Source organism: Nuphar pumila, chromosome 15 (assembly GCF_984573655.1).
Source record: "Nuphar pumila chromosome 15, dmNupPumi1.hap1.1, whole genome shotgun sequence".
Lineage (NCBI taxonomy): Eukaryota > Viridiplantae > Streptophyta > Magnoliopsida > Nymphaeales > Nymphaeaceae > Nuphar > Nuphar pumila.
The window spans coordinates 17348764-17369471 of NC_143263.1; the positions used below are offsets into that span (position 1 = coordinate 17348764).

Here is a 20708-nt window from a genome sequence, read left to right on the forward strand (position 1 = left end):
TTGGGGTTAAGCAAACCTTGACCAGCTATGCAACCATACCATTTGGGATTCAAACTTACATCGTCCCAACACAAGGTGACAGTGCACTAACTACATCTGCCAGACAAGCGGAGCCCCCAACGGTCTTACCGAAAAGGGGGATCAGGCAGGGGCATCGCCTCTGCCTGCTGGCCAAAAAATGGAGGCAACAGGGGCGTGCCCCTGCCTGCTGAAATTACAGAAGCGACAGGGGGCGAGCCCCTGCCTGTCAAGAATTAAGAGGCAGTAGGGGGCGAACCCCTGCCTGCCGAGAACTGAGAGGCAGTAGGGGCGTCCCCTACCTACCAGAACTCCATGAGGCGACAGGGGGCGAACCTCTGCTTGCCAGCAATAGAAAGGGAGAGAGAGATGGAAGGCACAACAGGGGACCACCGACCTCCTATCGGCCTCCCAACGTACATAGAGAGAAGAGGGAAGAAAGAGAAGAGCATACCTGGAAGGGGGCCAACGTCATGTGAGGTCGCCGTTGCCGTCAGGCGATCGTCGAGGTACGCCGAATGGGAGGAAGCGAGTGAGAGGCGGGCGTCTGGCTCGCTGCGGGTTGTAAAGAGGGGAGGTCATGGAAAGTGGGAGTAGGGAGGGCGCAGGTTGAGAGCCCTCCCTCCCCTCTGCACGATTATTAAAGGGGGGGGGGGAGATTTGGGAAACCCTTAAAGGGTTTCCCATTTCAATCGAGGGAGAAAGGGGAAAGCAACGTAGAGGGTTTAAAAGACCCTTGCTCCTTCGTGCTTTAACCTTAATGGGTCTGGGTCGGGTACGGATTTGACCCAGATCCAATTTTTTTTTTTAAATTTCGTTATTTTTATAGATATTCTAGTCAGTTTTCTGTGGGATAGCTTCCTAAAACTTGAGTTTGGGGGCTGAAAACCCTTTGCCAAGTGCTCACTTATTCATGTGGCTGGTATCCCTTTTTTTTTGACAAGCAAGCTGGGGTTAGGCAAACCCCACCCGTTATACAACCATACCATTGGGACTTGAACTTGCAACATTCCAACACAAGGTGACATTCAACCACTACTACCAGACAACCGAGGCTGATATCCCTTGATAAGGCAATATATAATGTAACATAGAAAAGGGCAACCCCAGCTTGTGAGATGTTGTTCCTTCTGCTTTAAAGATGAAGCGTCCACCAACCACCTTTTATGGCTTTGCCCCTTACTAAGTTCTTTTCTCCCTCTAGCTTGGCCTGATCTCTGATACAATTTTCTTGCACTAGAAACTAGGTTAGCTGGGGTAGTATGTAGCTACCACCTTCTCTGCATATATATATATATATATATATATATATATATATATATATATATATATAGAGAGAGAGAGAGAGAGAGAGAGAGAGAGAGAGAGAGAGAGAGAGATCTGCCTACAAGTTCTTAACGAGACCAGAGTGGATGCACTTCGGAGTACCATGCATCTGATTGTCATTTTTTCCCACCCAACAAGGCATTAGCAGCGGCTGCAACCACCAATAAATGCCATTTTTGTGACTTCACACATCCATCATTGTCTCGTTGAGAAGGTGATAGGCAACTACCACCTTCTCTCTCTCTCTCTCTCTCTCTCTCTCTCTATATATATATATATATATATATATATATATATATATATATCATGGGTGTTTTAAACACTTTTTTTGCGAATCCATCCATATGGACCAACAGGGCTCCACATGGTTGGTAGGAGCTGTTAGCGCATGTCTCCTTGTGGTGGGACGTTGCAGGTTCAAACCTATTACTGGTGGGGTCTACCTAACCCCAGCTTGCCTTCCAAAAAAAAGATGTGTTTGACATGGTAAATTTGCTAGGAATCAACGTTGGATCATGTATTTTTGATAAAAAAACTATGATTATTTAATGCTTGAATGTTTATGAAGTTTATGAGTCATTGGTTTTAAAGCCTTAAAATGTCATTTATTCATCATAATTGGATGATTCAAGAGCTGGTCCTTATAGACCAAGCATTCACATCCGAAAGGTTAGATTTAAGAGAAAAGAACAAAAAATATATGAAAATTCTGGTTCTCACGGTAGTTCTCATATTCTAGTGAATATATATATATATACATCCATGATAAACAAAATATGCTAAATGAAACATGCTAAATGGATTTTTTGGGATTTTTTATTTTATTTTAAAATTATGACCATATCGATGTGATCTATGTACTTGATTTTATAGGGATCAACTTTTGAAGTGTTTGATTCTGACACATGAGTGAGTTTTTATAATGTTCAAAAAATCAATAGTCTAAAATCTTAGTAAAATTTTTAGGCTCCAAATATTTTTTTTCATCAAAAACATATGATCCAAGTTTGGATTCCTAATAAATCAACCATTTTCAACATATTTATGGGGTCAGAACTGTAAAAAAATTGAAAGAACCAAATAACCCATTTAGCATATTTCATTTAGCAATGATGTATGTATTACCCATGTCCATTCAAATAATCGTATTTGTAACCATGTCACTTGCCAATTTGCCAATTTTGCTGCAGTTGATGATTATAAATTTTGAAAATATGAACCACCAGACTGGTTTCAGATGGCGAATGATGCATAATTAAATTTCTTGTTGAATGTATGCTTAAGTCAAAACGAAAGAAAAACATTATGCAATGATACTTGAAATATATGTTTTAAGAATGTGCATACATTGGCCTGAAAGAGTCTGGATCCCTAAGTTGTATTCATAAGTGAGTGTTGCATGAAATTAATAAATTTAAAAAGTTTAACCATGTAACACTAAAAATCGATGCTTGTAAGGAGAGGGCAAGTGATACTTTTGGCTTCGTGAATACTATTTGAAGCATGAAAGGTTGCTTCTCCCTAACCACGAGGATAGGGAAAACTTCTGCATTAGACTTTACCGTAGATGATAGAAACTCATGAGTGAAAAACTGATGCATCAGGATGACAGTGTTAGGAGCACTCTCTCGATATGCTCGTCCCTCACCTGTATACTGGTGAAAGGTGTTCGGCTAGGCCAAAGCCATAATTGTATAAAAATACTGTCTGCGCAATGACCCTGATCCAAATTTAAGCATGTGTTAGTACCCATAGGGCTAATAACTAAAACCTAAAGTGATTGCACATTTAGTTAGGCATAGCATATATTATCTAAAAAGAAAACCTAATTAAAGATAAAAAGTCACTCATGCATATAGTTCGACTTCTACAATGGTAAGTAATCCATTTTTAACTACTCATGCATATTTAAATATTTATAGTTAAGTGAATGCCTTTGATTGAAAAAATTATATAAATTTATGTTAGAAAGTCCTGTAAAGAATTACGCGTATGTATTCTTAGTGTGCTTAATAATGTTTGGGCGTGTGAGTATATTATTAATCTTTGCTTAGTTGTTTTAATTTATGTGTATTGAATAGCTCCGCCCTACTAAGGACTTAATTGTCTGACCCTATTATTATTTAATGTTTTCAGGTAGTGAATAGACGACCATGTGATGTCAGGAGGTTGCGATGGGGACCGAGCTAAGCCTTTCCCAATTTTTGGACTTGTTTTGAATTGCGAACATTTACAAGTGCTCAAGATTTTGATATTCATTTAATTTGAAATGACTATGTTATTATTTAAATTTAAAGTGTAATGGACATTTAGTTAATTATAGATGTTTACTTTTAAATTCGAAATGTAATTGAAAAGGTTATGATAGAATTGTAATACGCCAAAGCTTTTATCCCGTTCGAATTTCTGCTGCAATTTTATAAAACCATTTCAAAAAAAATTTTACACGATTTTTGGGATATAGATTTTGGGGTGTTATAAAAGAACCAAGAAGAGAGTCGAAAGAAAGAAAAACAAGAAGTATAGCTTTACCACGTCTCCCTCCTCCATGCGATAGAATTCGTGAGTCAATCCAAGGACGTCGATTTATGGGAAAACATTATTCTTCTTGATAGTGGCTATAGCAGAAATCCCAAGAAAAATCACAGAAAATAACAACTGAGAAAATATTCATTGTTGGTATAAAACATAACAAAAGCTCTCGGGTTAAAAACTCACCAGAAAAAGAGTGAATGACAATTGCAATATAAATGCTATGGGTTAGACAATTAAATTATGATGTTAAAGAACTTTATGACAAACAAATGACAAGACAAAGATGACATTTATGAATGACAATGTTGTATGATATAATGTTAAGTGATATACAATGTGAAGGATAACCAAAAGAACTGTCCCTTGCTAAAAAAATTGAAAATGGAATTTTTCTTTGCTAAAATCTTCGAGAACAAATTTTGAAAATGAAAATTTTTATCTGATTGGATCTTGCCATGGAAAGTGTCGCAAACATGAGAAGATTGAGTGCATAAGTGAGTGTGTGCAACTTGCATTACTCAATAATAGTTTTATTCTTTGCCAATGTTGATCTAATTTCACTTTCTAGTTTTTGCCCCTAATTAAAGTCTTCATAAAATAAACAAACTCACTCTTTTTCACTAGAATAAATCTTCTATTTGACCCTCGACTTTTAAAGTGACTAGTTATACCAGCACATGTATAAGCTCATTCTTTAATAGCCGCTAATCTAATTTTACAAAGATTAAGACTCCAGAAACTTTCAAATAAGCAAGACTTATTGGTCATCTATGTCTAAAAATGAGATCTCAAGTGCATAAAATTCTGAGACTTTCCATTCCAATGCACTTTAACCTCCTCACTCCAAAGCTTGCATCAAACTAATCCATATTGAATATTTTCAAGTGGTGAATCATTTTCCAAAGACTTGAAAGGAAATAAATTGTATCATGAAGATAAATAGTGATAACAATGTTAAGAGATGAAATGATCTTTTTTTTTGTATCATGAAGCTCAAAAGGGGGTATTGGAGAAGATATTCTTGAACATGAGGCTCAAAAAAAGTAAGCGAGTAAGGGATCTTGGGCATCTCTTACTTGATATCTTTGATTATAGAGAAAGCACTGAGATTTTGAAACTTTCTTACATTTGTTTTGCGTTTGACATTTTTTTTGAGAACTTTTTTTATGCTCATCTTCATAAAATAAAAAAAATGCCTCAGGATAAGCCTGAATGGGTAGGTTTTCTTTGTATAATGAGATGACCAACTTAGTCATTTTAAAGGATGTTGAAACAAGACTTAGAAGCAAAGGAGAAGATGATAAGCATAACATGGATAATTTCACATGACCAATCAAAGGAGAAGATAAGAAGCAAAGATAAAATAGAAAGTAATCTTGACATCTTTTTGTTTAAAGAGTTTTTTCTTTAAGTGGGTCATCGTGGTCTTAAACCATAGAATATGAATCCGTACATGCCCCTATAGAATTCATCTTTTGCTATTTTTTAGGCTTCACAAAGAGATTTATCCTTTTATTTCACTATAAGCTCAATTAACTTATGTTGCCTTCTCATAAAGAGTTCGACCTTCAAGCTTCCTCTTCATAATAATGAAAAAGAAATCAACCATTACTAATGATGCAAGAAGTGAGATATTGAAGTGCGTATGAACTTCTCATAAATGCAATGATTTCTTTGGCAAAATTCATTCAAAATTTTGCAGCAAAAGGCTGATCTTTTTATTTTTTTTTTAGATTTTTAAAAAATTCTATTTTTTTGGATTTTGTTTTTCTATTTTTTTGGATTTTTTAAATAACTATTTATAAAAAATGATCAATCAACTCATTCACATTCTCAAAAAAATCTGAAAATGACGAATGCAAGTGCTAATTCAGATTATAAGAGGTTGAGAGCAAACTTGATCCAGATGGTGTAACTTTACCTCCTGTGACTCTCTAATCTGATGAAGAGAACAAGGTATTCTTTGAATTTGACTAAGCAATAGACTGCATGTGATGGGAGGATAAGTCCATGACATTTTTCTCTTCATTCATATTTTGATTCTATCCTCCTCCTTTCCAATATCGATCTTTTAAAAGATTAAGAACTGGACATTTGCTTCAATGCCCCAGATGTGGCTCTGTAAAATGGTAGATGATGTTGATCTTCCATTTATTAAAAATCATTGCTAACCTTTTGGATCTCTTAACCCAACATAGATTTGCTCTATATAGTGAAAATTGAAGGTGACTCCTTCACCATTTTTTGTATCAGAAGCAGTGGTTCAAGCTGAATATGTGAGAATCTTGATTACTCTATGGACACTACTCAAGGTCCAAGCTGAGATTACAAGGTTGAGGGACAACATGAACATTATTATGATAAGGCCACATTTTTCTTTGGCAAATTCTGAGTTGTCCTAAGGAGTTTCATCAGCAGAACTTTCTTCTTCCTCAAGAGAGACTTAAAGAATTTCAGCTTCCTTAAAAGTCTCCATAACATAATCTTGACAGTTTATCTGAGCATGATCATTTGTGTCTACCAAGTTGGATGAGTCAAAATCTTCCATTACATCAGCATATTCAAAGTCTTCCTCTTCTATGTGAATTTCAAACACCTCTTCTTCCTTTAAGGTGGGAGAACCAATGGTTGATTCTAGCATAGTCAAACCTTTTTTTTTCTGAAGACTTGGTAGGATCATTCTCTTTTGAAACCTTCACAGGTCTTTCCTCTTCTAAAACCATGACAAGACTTTCATCTTTTAAAATGTTGGCAAGATCCTCCTCATTCTCCTTTATTTTGACAACCTCAATACATGACTCAAGCATAACTCTATTTCCGAGACTTGACTAACAACATTTTCTTTCTTCTCCTCAGCTTGAGTCTTATATTGGTGGACCTGAGTGTAAGCAAACTGTGGTGATTCAAATGACAATGGGGCCCCTTTCTGATCAGCAAAGTTAATGTAGACTCTAGTAATTATGGCAAAAAAAATCAATATTGGTTCAGTTTTACTAATCATGTGGTCTTCCTCATTTGGAATGCCACTTGTTCCTCCTGATCTGTAGAATTTTTTTGGGTCCCTTCCTTTCATCTGGGAAGGGTTTGCACTTTGGGCAATTCAAATTCCTTATTTTATAGTAAAATATCAAGGACTTGGGATTAAGTTTGCTGGATATCGATAAACTCTATTTTTCTAGGCCACCTCTAATTTTGAGCTTGCACATGGTTTTGCTTGGGAGACCAACTTTTTCTTTTCTCTTTGAAGAGTAGCTGCACTAAATTGGCTCTTAGGCGATTCATTTTTTTTGGATTTGTCTTTCTTTGACCCAGTATCAACCAAGATCCCATTATACATGTCTCTTTTATGGTTTGATTCCATCCAACTCACCACATCAATGAGCTACATGAAAGTATCATACTTTTGGGTGGCCAAAATCTCCTTCAATGATTAGTTAAAGTTGTTCATAACCGAGGTGATAGCATGAGACTCAATGATAGGGTTCTTCATGCGATGGTAAACCGATCTCCAATAGTTTATGAAGTCTTGAGCATATTTGTCTGTCTTTTACCTAAGATCATATAATTGATTGATCGTTGACAAGGCATCCACTTTGAATATGAATTTCTTGATGAATAAATTCATTAGGGTTTGGTACTAACAAATCTGGTGGACCTCTAAGGTTGAGAACCAAAATAGTTCTTCTCCTTCGAGACTTCTCGAAAACCATCTGATTAAGGCCTGGTCCTTATTGAGATAGTCAGAGTAGACATCCAGGACTAAAGTAATATGGGTATGGAGATTCTTTCGTCCATTGAACTTTACAATTTTTTGAGAGATGAGACCCAAAGGTTCAATATTTTGACTTAGGATAAAATCTTGGATATTGTATGGTCTCCTTTCACATTTAGTTTCTTTCATATGTCGGGTTACATTTCTGAGTTCCTCTTTAAGGTTTTGGACCTTCTCATATTCATTGGATCAAAAACTTATGGTTCTGATTGTTGGACTTGCTGACTTTGGGATTTGAATTGACCGGATCACCTAAGCTAGCCCCTACTGAACCTTACACTTGTGACTATGCTTGTAGCTCCTCAATTTTGCTTCATTTTTTAAGAATTTTTGTTTGATCTCATGCATGAGTAACTCTAAAGTTGCATTGGAGTTCTCCACTTCCTCCAAAACGGATCTATCAAAAAAAATCTTGGGCTACCTCTTGGCCCTTATATGTGTCCATATATTGGACCTCTTTTTTGTCATCATCTTCTTCTTCCTCTGTTTGGTTTAGATCCTCCATAGTAGGTTCACTGATGGAAACTCCTCTAGACGAATGAGCTACCCCTAATCTATGGAGTGAGATCCTGACTAATAGAGCTCTCAACTCTTAAGTGTCTTTAGGTAAATTTTCAGTATTCTCTGATGGATTTTGGATCATAGGCTCTAGTTGGCTAGGGTTCTCAGAACTCTAACCTAGTTCAATATTTGGGTTCCTTGGAGGATTAGTAGGATCTTTTAGTAGAACTATGGTTTGGGATTTAAACACAAACAAGAGTTCAAACAAAATCACACAACACACGAATCTATCTCTCAACTTTCCAATGGATATGAAAACACAATTTTTTTAACGGATCACAAAGATATAGGTTTGAGAACAGGAAATTTTCTGTAGGAAACAATAAAAAAAGTGATTGTTTCTCCTTTTCAAGCCCATTTCCAGAGACTATAGAGACAGGATATGAAAATACACTAAACATAAGAATCGAAGAGCTGGTCATCTACTTTCCAATGAGTCTTAGAACATTGAAAAATGGCTTATGGTCAAGGATGTACGTTCCTGTCAATCTGACACTATCGGGGAGGACAGAAAATAGAAAATGCCAGATTTGGATCCTAGGTAGATCCAAAATCCAAAAATCTAAAAAAACATTGAAGCTACTAACCTCGCAATGCTAAATCCAAGAAAATTGGATCTTTGAGTCAAATGAATAGTCCTACCATGATCGCCATTTTGTGATTTTGTGGATTCCTCCTTAGTTTTTAAAAATAAATAACAAAAAGGTTTTTCGTAAAAAATATTTTTCTTTTATAAAATAGATCCAATACTTGAGATGTGGGGGTTGTTCTTCAAGATCTCGTGCCTTTCCTCTTTTGTTGAGCAGGGATTAGCCAGACCAGGCACTTCCAATCTTCATTTTTGGAGTGGTGACATTGCAAAAGTGTATATCTCGAGTGCAAACCTATGAAAAAGATGAGTTCGATATATTAATGTTAGCAAGACCTAAACTTACAAAAATAAAAAAAATAAATAAAATGTAAATAAAAAAGTTTCAAATCTCACCTCAAGCTAACATAGCCTTTTCTACGATTGATGAGCACGGGAGCACGGGTAGCACTCCTGCTTGCAGAGGCACACCCAAAGTGTGCCATGTAATGGCACCTGATCCTGGAGGGAGAGAGAGAGAGAGAGAGAGAGAGAGAGAGAGAGAGAGAGAGAGAGAGAGAGAGAGAGAGAGAGAGAGAGAGCCGAATCAAAGATATCAACATTACGACAGGTTCAACAACCGTTGAAACCGACAAACAAGACAAAGAACACATAAGCCAAAAATAGACACAAAATACAGATAAAATCCGAGGCGATCAGTCCGGATCCGGGGGAGGCCTTAGCGGCAAGTGGCGTTGAAGATCCGGAAGGCATATGCGTAACGATGCGTATACATCCGCCAAAATATAATTTACTAACTTGTTGAAATTAACCGGGGTCTGCCTGAAAATAACATTGTTGCGCGACATCCAAATGGCCCACCAGGAAGAGAGCAACCAAGTTCTCCAAATGATCCGCCAACTTTTACATCTACGAACTGGCTGGGGTCCCCGCAAGAGGTCTACAGCGAAAGACTCCTAGCGCACAGACACAACCGGTGTATTCCAGGTACCCTTAAAGATATCTTGAAAGACCTAACATTCCCAGAATAGGTGCAACGCAGATTCCTCGGCCCTCTCGCAGAGAACACATTTACTCACAATACAGAAACCTATAGACTTGAGGAAGCTATCTGTCTGCACCCGATCATGCAAAATAAGCCAAGCAAGGAAGCGCGCTCTCGAAGGAGGACCTTTGCCCCAGATAATTCTCATATGGAACCGATTCACACCTGCCGGAAGGAGAGAAAGGTAGGTGTCTTTAGTGCGGACGGAGCCATTCGGGGTGATTGCTCTACAAAGGAACTGGCTCTGAGCGACGTCGTCGCCCTCACCACCCCACACAGCAGACAAAGCTTGAATCCACGATCTCCGCAGATGCGAAATGGGCGACCTAATTGCGTGTCGACCCCCAATCAAAGACTACACTGATCCATATTTAGCCTGAAGGAAATTCGCACAAGGGGACCCCGATTGATGCGCAAGCCAACTTTGCTTAACAACCAGGACAATACTTCTTAACATAGAGTCTGAAATCCCCAAACCCCCTCTATTCTGCGGTAGCCTTATCGTTTCCCAACCCACAAGGTGACGTTTTTTATTGTTACCTTGCCCAGACCACAGAAACCAGGTCAATACTCTAGAGAGCTTCTTATTGATCCCCACAGGCATAAGGAACATAGACATAATAAATTCTGGCATCGCATTTAAAACATGCTTGATGAGAGTAAGTCTGCCAGCAATCGAAAGGTAGGAGGCCTGCCAAGTCGAAATTTTAGTCTGAACCTTTTGAAGAGTGGCGTTTCAAGCAACTGATGGAATCCGTGAGAGCTGGAGCGGCAGACCAAGGTAGGAGAAAAACTTATCCGAAGTGGCACACTGAAAGATCTTCTGCCCAATGGCCTGCATATGCGGGGGAACATTGATCATGGAAATGCAACACTTATCATTGTTTAGCGAGAGACCCGACATCGATAGGAAGAAGAGGATGATTAGCCTGACTCTTAACATCTGTTCGATGGATCCAACGCCGAAAACAATCATATCATCGGCGTAAGTAAGAATATTGCTCTGGAACTCCTAGTGGCTTAATAAAACCACACCCCACGACCCTCTTGAGCAAGACTACAATGCCTTCAGAAATGATGTTAAAAAGCAGAGGGGACAAGGGGCATCCTTGCCGAATACCACGCCCAACCTTGAACTGCTTACCACAGGCCCCGTTAATCTGAATTTGGGATTGTGCATTAGTGACCAACTCACGCACCCAGCTAGAGAAGCGCCGACCAAATCCAAAGTTCTCCAACATGTGAAAGAGGAAAGGCCAGTGCACCGAGTCATACGCTTTGTGGAAGTCAAGTTTCAGAGTAAAGAACGGCCTCTCGCTGGACTTCATAGAGTGAACCACCTCTGTGGCCAAAATAAATGAATGTTGCGGCCGTCTATGGGGAATGAAGGCAAATTGAGCATCTGAAAAGATCTGATTAGCGACAGATCGCATCCTGGTAGCCAATACCTTGGCGATGATCCGATAGATTCTCCCTAAGACCGAGATAGGACGGTACCGCGCTATGTCCACCGACGTAGCGTCTTTCGAAATAAGAGATACAATGGCCAGGTGATAGCTAGATGGTAACCGACTGTTGCGGTGGAACTCAGCGAACATACTCAGAATATCACCCTTAACACACGTCCAAAAGGTGCGATAGAAGTCCACAGGATAACCATCAAAACCAGAGGCTTTCCACCCGGACAAAGCTGTAACTGCCGCAAAGATTTCGTCTTCCGAAAATGGCACCTGCAAAGACTTGGATAACGCATGGTCGATGCAACAAATGAAGTCCGTACCCATCGACCCACCGGCCGAGGGGTTTCTGAAAACTAATCAATGCAATGCAACGTGATGTTTTGAAAGACGAAGAGAGTCCCATCTAGGAACTGTTACGTGCAAAGTATGTGATCTTTTTGAAGATGAGGATGACGAATGATGAGAGGGCTAATAGACCACCACCATCTCCCCTCGTATAATTGAGATTCCTTTGTTCGTTCCTCCCCCTAGAAGCGTGTGCCACACAAGAAAGAATTTTTTTGGTACGTACAAGAGAGGCCTAAACACCTATAAATACCCCTAAAACACAGAACCCTTCTTCAGTCCAACATAGTACCTCCATTCCCTAGAAAGCCTTCTTCATCCATTCTTCTCTTTCACTTTGTTCATCACTAAGGTCATCACCATGTCGACCTGTGGCAACTGTGACTGTGCTGACAAGAGCCAGTGCGTGTAAGTATTATATATCATGCTCTATGTTTTCGCCACAAAACACCTATTAAGATAGTTTAACAAATATTGATCTTAATTTAATTTTTATATGCAGGAAAAAAGGAAACTCATATGGTATTGATATCATCGAGACCGAGAAGAGGTAGCATAATCATGAATCAAATTTATCATGGTGGATCTAATTAACTTCACAATTGGTCAAAACTACAAAATCACTAGCTTTTTTTGTTTATTACACGGTGGTTACCCATGTGGTAAGCGGGTTCCTGTGTCAAGGCCCAAGATCGAATGCCACTGATGGATGGGGGCTGATGTTGCTTTATCACAGTTGGGGCAGGTAAGGCTGGGTGTTTTACCTTACAGGGAGGCGGGCGCATTAAGTGACCTGGTTCTCAGTGAGGGTTCTTTGTCATAAAAAAATACTATATGAAAAAACCACACCCAAGATCAGAGACTTGAGTACACTGGTCTTATAGCTTGTCCTACAGCCATCATCCCAGCGGCATAAAACTCCTTGGTCGTCCCCTCAACACTCAAGGAGACTCTTGCTTCGTCTTGAGGAAGGGGATGCCCACATGGATTCAGGTTTTGGCTTGCAACAAGTCTAGAACACTTAATCGGCATGCACTTTTTGGAACGATCTGAGTTGCTTTCATTAATCGAGCTTATTGATGTGATCATGTTACTTAACATATATACTAACTGCTACTGATTACAGCTACTTGGATGAAGTTGTGGAGGTGCCGATGGCCGAGAACGGTGGCAAGTGCAAGTGTGGTAATTCAGGCTCAAGCTGCAAGTGTGTGAACTGTTCCTGTGGTGCCCATTAAGCACTCCATGTCTAAATAAAGAGAACATGTGGTGCTAGTGTGTTTGTGTGTGTATGTGCATGCTTGAGCACGCACGTGTGCTCAGCATGCCTATATGTGGATGTGTGGACACGTCATGATAGATAGAGTTTTCATCGTTTGGTGTTTGTAGAAGTGCTGCCAGTAGTTGGCTCTTTGGGCCTTCCTGTGTGGCTCTAGCACTGGCTCTCTTGTTAAACTCTTCTCCGCTGATAATACTTATTGCTTATGCTTTATTTACCATCGCAAGCGTAGGTGCAAATCTTTGCCAGAAGGCACACAAGTGAATGCGTGGTAGCACCTAATGTACTTGTATATTGCATGCATGCCCTTATTGATGCATTAAAACATACAATGTTCGTTTGCTGCTCTGGAAACATACAATCTCGCATGATGCATAGAGACATGCTAGCTTATAAGCACACAAGCATAAGAGCCTGGCTGTATGCATAATGAACACACGAAAAATCCCTGATAGATCTCAAAAAAAGGAAAGAAAAACAGTAGTGTGCATGGCATGTATGAGTGCTATTAAAAATCATGCAAGAAAATGATCAATTTTCACATAACCATCATACACATGGTTTGTGCTAGATCAAATTATATGTTCATCATCATCAACAACATCATGCCTTAACCCCATTTAAGTTGGCGTGCCCATCATGTGTCCCCTTATATTTTGACTGATTTCAAAGTCAACACACCATTCATTTTTAATTCTAGTAATTCGTAAGATACATTTTCTGTTTGTGCTAGTTCAAATTTAGTATTTCGTAAGATCCATTTTCTGTTTTCACTAGAGTACTCAAGACTAACAAGAGTCATCTACTTAGAATATGGTGAACATTAATGCATTTAACAATTAAGTACTTACACGTGTTTCATGTATATATATATATATAGATAGAGAGAGAGAGAGTAGGGGGGTTTCTCTTTTACGCTGAAAGGAAACCCCCGCTCTCCCTCCCCGATTTCCCTCTCATCTCTCCCGTCTCTCTCTCCCTCGACCTTCCCATCTCTCGCTCTCTCTCAATCTCTCCTCCCTTCACCAGAGCCAGAGCCCCCTTCGTCGGGAGCAGCCGAACTTCCCCCCTCTCTGCTCTCTTTCTCTCTTTAACCTTTTTTCATTAGAAGAGGGGCGCCGCCCCTCCCTACTTCTTCTTTTTCAGCCGAGGAGGGGCGCTGCCCCTCCTTGCTTCATCTTTTTTTCAGCAGAGGAGGGGCACCGCCCCTCGCTGCTCCCTCTAACCCAGTTAGGCCCTTATCTCTCTCTCTCTCTATATATATATATATTTATTTATTTATTGGTAGCTGCTCAACCCACACTCAATCGTGTTGACAGTCCATGTGCACACGTGATGAATGATCAATATGCAAAAGTGAGAAAAAACACACTTTTTTTTCTTAAAAAGCCCTTTAGCAATGCTTCAAAACACGACTAAAAGCCCAGCGGAACCACACATGGAATTTTTGGGGTGTTACAACTCTTTCCAGATACAAACGAGAAAAAGAAAAAGAAAAAGAAAAAGAAAAAAAAAATATAAACAAGCATTTATATGGGATGAAATTTTGCAAGAAAAAAGAATTTCACAATACCAGTGTGATGTGAATAAGAAATTTCGCATTTTTCACAACACGATGTGCGATACTCATCTCAATTTCACAATATTGAACTTCGTAAATTTTTCAGAATTTTACAATACTTCATGCGATACTCGTTCATAATTTTATAAGGTACGAACCAGCTCAACACAAATGGATTTTTGCAATGTGTCTTGTGATACTCGTCTGAAATTTCAGAATTATCAGACTTTCACAAATTTTATGATTTTCGCAGGTGATCGAACAAAACTCGTCACGAGTTTCACAAATTTTTTTAGAGTTTTTCAATCTTTTTTGAAATATCACAACCTCCGATGTGATTATGTTGATGAATTCCATGAGTGTATTATTTTAGTGTCATGATGCGCAAAAATAAAAAATTTGCATTTGTGAGAGGTAAAAGCATATAGAAAAAATTAGGAACCTGCATTATTGTCCATTAGATGGATTTGGCAAATTGTGAGCCATTTTTAGAAACATGCTGTTTTTGCCATATAGTATTTAACGTTTCTATTACTACAAATGACAAGTTCTTGAATAGGTCAACTTTGTCTTGCACGACACTGCATCTGATCCTAGTCATGCACTCACCCATAATTTTCAACATGCTTCGGAATGCTGCATAATCAAAACGGGGCAAGTTGTATCCAACAATATACACCAGATTTATGTCAAATTCAGGTTGGAAATTTGATCAATTTTCACCCCAACTTCACCCATACAACATTTTTGACATCTCATTTAGTTAAATCTGGATCAAAATCTCCTCTAGAAATGCTTAAAAAACAATAGATGTTGCACCCTGATTCGATTTTCGAAATGATTCAGGGAATCAGTTGATTCCGATTCTGAACTGAATCAAACTGAATCGGTCAATTTTTAACCAGCAAATGACACATGTAAAAAATATATTAAAATGAGTTACAAAATATTTAAAAATAAGCCGAATCTGCATGGTTTTGTATCGACTCTTGGTTGATACGGTACGAATCGGCCGATTTGCAACAATACTGACAACATTGGTTGAGACACATAATTGCAAGAGTCCAAAGCTATGATGATGACATGACTACATTTTTCTCTAAGAATCTCATCTCTTCACCTGTTCAAGGGAAAATTAAAAAAGAGAGTAAATGTGGACACAGAGGTTATGAACGTTTCCAGCCATATTTAAGTGAGGCATACCTAAAAAACAGTATGCCATAATGTTAAACAGAACCCTGACTTGTTGGATAATGTCAATAATATCTCATTTTGGATAATTAAGGCAAGAACTTTAATCATTATCTTATCTAAAAAAGAACTTTCATCAATTATCTAAAGCTGGTTGAATTTTAACACCGAGTGACATGCCAGAATCATTCTTACAATTAGAAAGTGGCAGTATTTTCATGGCAAGTTTTTTCAAGTTCTTGTACCAAAGCAACAAAAGCGATGCACAAATACTACCTACTCAGATGATAAAAAAGAAACTTTTTCTTTTACTGTTTTCCGTTGTTATACATCCCTTTGAGGCACAATAAGAAGGTAATTATGAATAAAAACATTTTATTAAACAAAAACATAATGATTCCACTACTGATAGGGGTGAGCAATCACCCCTTTAACCTCCCAAAACAAGTATTTAGTTAGGCCATTTAAAGCCATGTAGTTTCTTGCCTCCTAGGTCTATGCTGCTGCTTCGAACTCTTTGCAATGGATGTAGATTCGGGTGGGATGTGACCAATAACAAATCGCACTAAGATGTTTGATATTTCTCTAAAAAAAAAAGAAACATAAATGGATTTGGATTCAGATTCAGATTCAGATTCAAATAATAAAAAGCTCATACCAAGTCCAAGTTTTTACATGTAATCGGATTTGGATATCCGTCAAATCCGACATCTGTTGGATTCGGTAGCAAAGAATCAAAATTAAATCCACATCCAGTTTTAATCGGATAGAGTTTTAGCTTACCAAATTCGATTAAACAAAGTTAGATTTGATCTAGGATAAAATATGATCCATTGACATCCTCTTTGGCATAGATGGAAAGTTAATTATAAGGCATATAAACTTTTGCATATAGACGAATAACCATGTAGGGACATCGTTTGCTACCCTCATGAGTAAGGAACCCCTTAGTTGGAACTCTTAGAGGTATATCGTTTTGACCAAATCTGATTTTATGGATGTGTTCAACATGGTTAAAATAGGAATCAACCCCTGCATCATAGTTTTTTGGCGTAAAAGTATATTTTTTTTGAGGTTTGAAAATTTGGTACAGTCCATTGATTTTTGAACTCTAGTAAAATCTGATATATATGTAAGAAAAACACAATCCAAAAGTCAGTTTCACATCTGAAAGGTCAGATGTGCAAAAAACTGAAAAAAATATAAGGATAACAAACATTACCCCAATGATGTAAGTCGCCCCATATGTGAACCTTTTGTCATGCAGTTCGAATAAAATAATTTGTAGGCCATACCCTAAGAGCTATTATTTATTTCCTATGATGCATTTTCTACTATTTTAGGTGCCCATTAGTAGTCTTATCATGGGATAATTGAAGACAACTTTAATAGCAACTGATCATGACATTGAATATGATAGTGGCAAACGTTAATAAAGCTTTTTAGGGGAGCTAGTTGAAGATTAAGCTAAGTTGTAGCAGTAGCAGTTATATAGCACTCTTCTTTCTGGTTAAAGTTTTTGCTGGCACTCTTCTTTCTGGTTAGAGTCCCCTAATTTGCCTTGAAAAACAAAACAGCAAAGAAAAGAAGGAAATTTCATTTAGAAACCCAACTTTTATTTGTTATTTTGAAAAAAAAAATCTCACCTTTACTAAAAAAAAAAAAACATATCAGGACCCAACTTGACTGAAACTATCAAATAACTTGAGTTACTTTCATGGTTAAGATTCATATAAAATATCAATTTTAACATTTGGCTTGAAAATGTGCTATTTGCATACTTGATCCATAGGGGCAGTTTGTAATTTTAATTAAGCATAACCCAACGCTTATCATGAGTTACTCTGAGTGTGGTCTCTATTCGACAGTTGCAGTGGAAAGTTAGCTCTTGAAATGCTTTTCAAAAACATGAAGTTTTCTTTGGAATATCATAAAGCCAACCGATGCTAATGTTCAGGAATAATACGTCTTAGTTATGCCTGTCATTCAGCTAAAATTAGATGTTCTATTGTTTTTTAATAAATAAATCATCAAACTAAAGTTGTAAGCAACAATATGAAACCAAATAAAATAAAGGAACAATCGATACCAATGTAACAAAGAGATACTAGCACGACCCAACATGCAAGTGATGGGTTTTGTATGCAGGATCCACAATATTTTTGAAAAAATAGGTCATGAGGACATGGATTTTGTAAACTTTTAATAAATAAAAAATTGTTTGAACTTTATATATTAAAAATATATATTTTTATTACCTATTCTTGAAAATATTGAAAATTATAAAAATTATTAAAATAACATCTATATGTGCCAGTAGTGTCTCTGCCCCAAAGGGGTTTGGTGCAGTGGGAAGCGGTTTAGGCTGCTAGATGGGCATGGCTCCATTCCCACGGCGTCACTCACTTGCATTAACCGAAGCAAGGCGACTCTGTGAGGGGGGTTATGCTACCGCGGGATGGTGATGTAGGTACAGCAGGCTAAGTCCAACGCGACTAGGTCTTTGTCCCGGAGCAGTTTCTTCGTGTCATAGCGTGTCCATGTCACATAGATGGAAAGATTGAGAGCTCTTGAAAGATATCTATGATCATTTTGGTTCAGAAATTTTGGATAAAAAAGTAGTAGGATACAAGGGTTTTCTATTGACAAAGATTGAAAGCAACAATAGGTTTTCATAGGGAAAGCTTGCGTGCAGCAAAGTAGTGCTACTTTAATTTTCTTGGAGCATTATCTCCCAATCTTTCAAAATTGATTTCTTTAGTGATAGCATTGACATTGACATCTGAAAATGAAAAGTGGCCTTCTCTTTCGAGGAAAAAAAGAAAGATGCCCCTAAGAAAGTTACTAACTATCAATAGAATCTACCAACGCTCAGCTTGTCTGGTAGGAGCAGCTAGTGCACGTCACCATGTGTTGGGACATTGCAGGTTCAAAACCCAAAGGTATAGTTGTATAACTGGTAAGGGTCTGCCTATCCCTAGCTTGCCTATAAAAAAAAAAGACTATCAATAAAATCGACATGTCAAGCAAAGCATTTGCTGCCATTTATAACGTACAAAACGGGGTGTGTGCGAGGAACCACGTAATGTGACAGCACTAGCTTGTTGGCTTCCTATCAGAAAACACAAAGTCGCTACACAATATTAACTTTCCATTCAAAATATCAAACCAAATTCATCAGTCCAGATTACCCTTCAAATACACACGCTTACACACATGCAGAGAGAGAGAGAGGCAAATCTGAAAACTAATAAATGTAATTTTTTTATGACAAGCAACCTTGCAGAAGCGAGGAAACCCCCGGGTAAGAACTACGACTACCCTGCCTTAGGTAGCCCACCTATAGAAGCTACGGATACACCAAAAACTAATCAATGCAAAGTAACGTGATATTTTGAAAGATGAAGAGAGTCCAAACTAGGAACTGTCACATGCAAGTATGATCTTTTGAAGATGAGGATGACGTATGATAAGAGGGCTAATAGACCACCACCACCTCCCCCCATATAATTGAGATTCCTTTGTTCGTTCCTCCCCCCTAGAAGTGTGTGCCACACACAAAAGAAAGAAGACTTTTGGTACGTACAAGAGAGGCCTAAACACCTATAAATACCCCCAAACACAGAACCCTTCTTCAGTCCAACATAGTACCTCCATACCCTAGAAAGCCTTCTTCATCCATTCTTCTCTTCCACTTTGTTCATCACTAAGCTCATCACCATGTCGACCTGTGGCAACTGTGACTGTGCTGACAAGAGCCAGTGCGTGTAAGTATTCTATATCACGCTCTATGTTTTTGCCACAAAACACCAATTAAGATAGTTCAGCAAATATTGATCTTAATTTAATTTTTATTTGCAGGAAGAAAGGAAACTCATATGGTATCGATATCATCGAGACCGAGAAGAGGTAGCATAATCATGAATCACATTTATCATGGTGGATCTAAATTATCTAATTAACTTCACAATTGGTCAAAACTACAAAATCACTAGCTTTTTTTGTTTATCATGCGAGAAAACTGCACCCAAGATCAGAGACTTAACTAAACTGGTCTTAGCTTGTTCTATTCAAGTCTAGAACTTAATAGGCATGAACTTTTTGGAATGATCTAATTTGCCTTCATTAATCAAGCTTATTGTTGTGATCATGTTTCTTAACATACTAAGTGCTACTGATTACAGCTACTTTGATGAAGTTGTGGAGGTGCCGATGGGCGAGAACGGTGGCAAGTGCAAGTGTGGTAATTCAGGCTCAAGCTGCAAGTGTGTGAACTGTTCCTGTGGTGCTCATTAACCTCTCCATGTCTAAGTAAAGAGAACATGTGGTGCTAGTGTGTTTGTGTTGACGACCATGCTTGAGCACTCACCCATGCTCAGCATGCTTATATGTGGGTATGTGGTTATGTTCTGATGGATGGGGACTTGATCCATAGTATTAGGCACTTCGGGCCTTCCTGTGTATTTCTAGCACTGGTTCTCTTGTCAAACTCGTCTTCTTTAATAAACCTATAATATTAGTAATACTTATTGCTTATGCTTTATTTACCATGGTAAGCATAGATGCAAATCTTTGCCAGAAGGCACAGAAGTGAAAGCGCGGTTACACCTAATGCACTTATATGTAGCAAGCATGCCCTTATTGATGCATTAAAACATATTTTGTTCATTTGATGCTCTGGAAACACACAATTTTGCATGATGCATCGAGACACACAAGCGCCTGGCTGCTTGCATACTAACACGCGAAAATCCCTTGCTCTCAAAGAAAAAAAAAAAGCAAAAATCCCTGATAGGCATGAAAAAAAAAGGAAAGAAAAGCAGTGGGTGTGCTAACAAAATTGGATCAGGAAAATATGAACTTATTTGAATTTCTTTTTTTTTTGAAAGAAATATAATCCATTAATTTATAGAAAGAATTTAGCATAATAGTGCTACAGCAGGTGATGAGATATCACTTGCTGCAACAGAGGACAGAGAACAGAAAAAAAACCGAAAAAACACAGTTACATCCCTATGATTCCAAT

General features: G+C 38.2%; 1 long non-coding RNA gene across 1 annotated transcript; it reads left to right on the top strand.

Moving 5' to 3' along the window:
* Positions 1–19311: 19311 nt before the first annotated feature.
* LOC149814657 (uncharacterized) lies at positions 19312–20207 on the top strand. Its single transcript, XR_016427955.1, has 3 exons — positions 19312–19449; positions 19544–19591; positions 19867–20207. It is a non-coding gene; the product is annotated as an uncharacterized LOC149814657 (long non-coding RNA).
* The last annotated feature ends 501 nt before the right edge of the window (positions 20208–20708 follow it).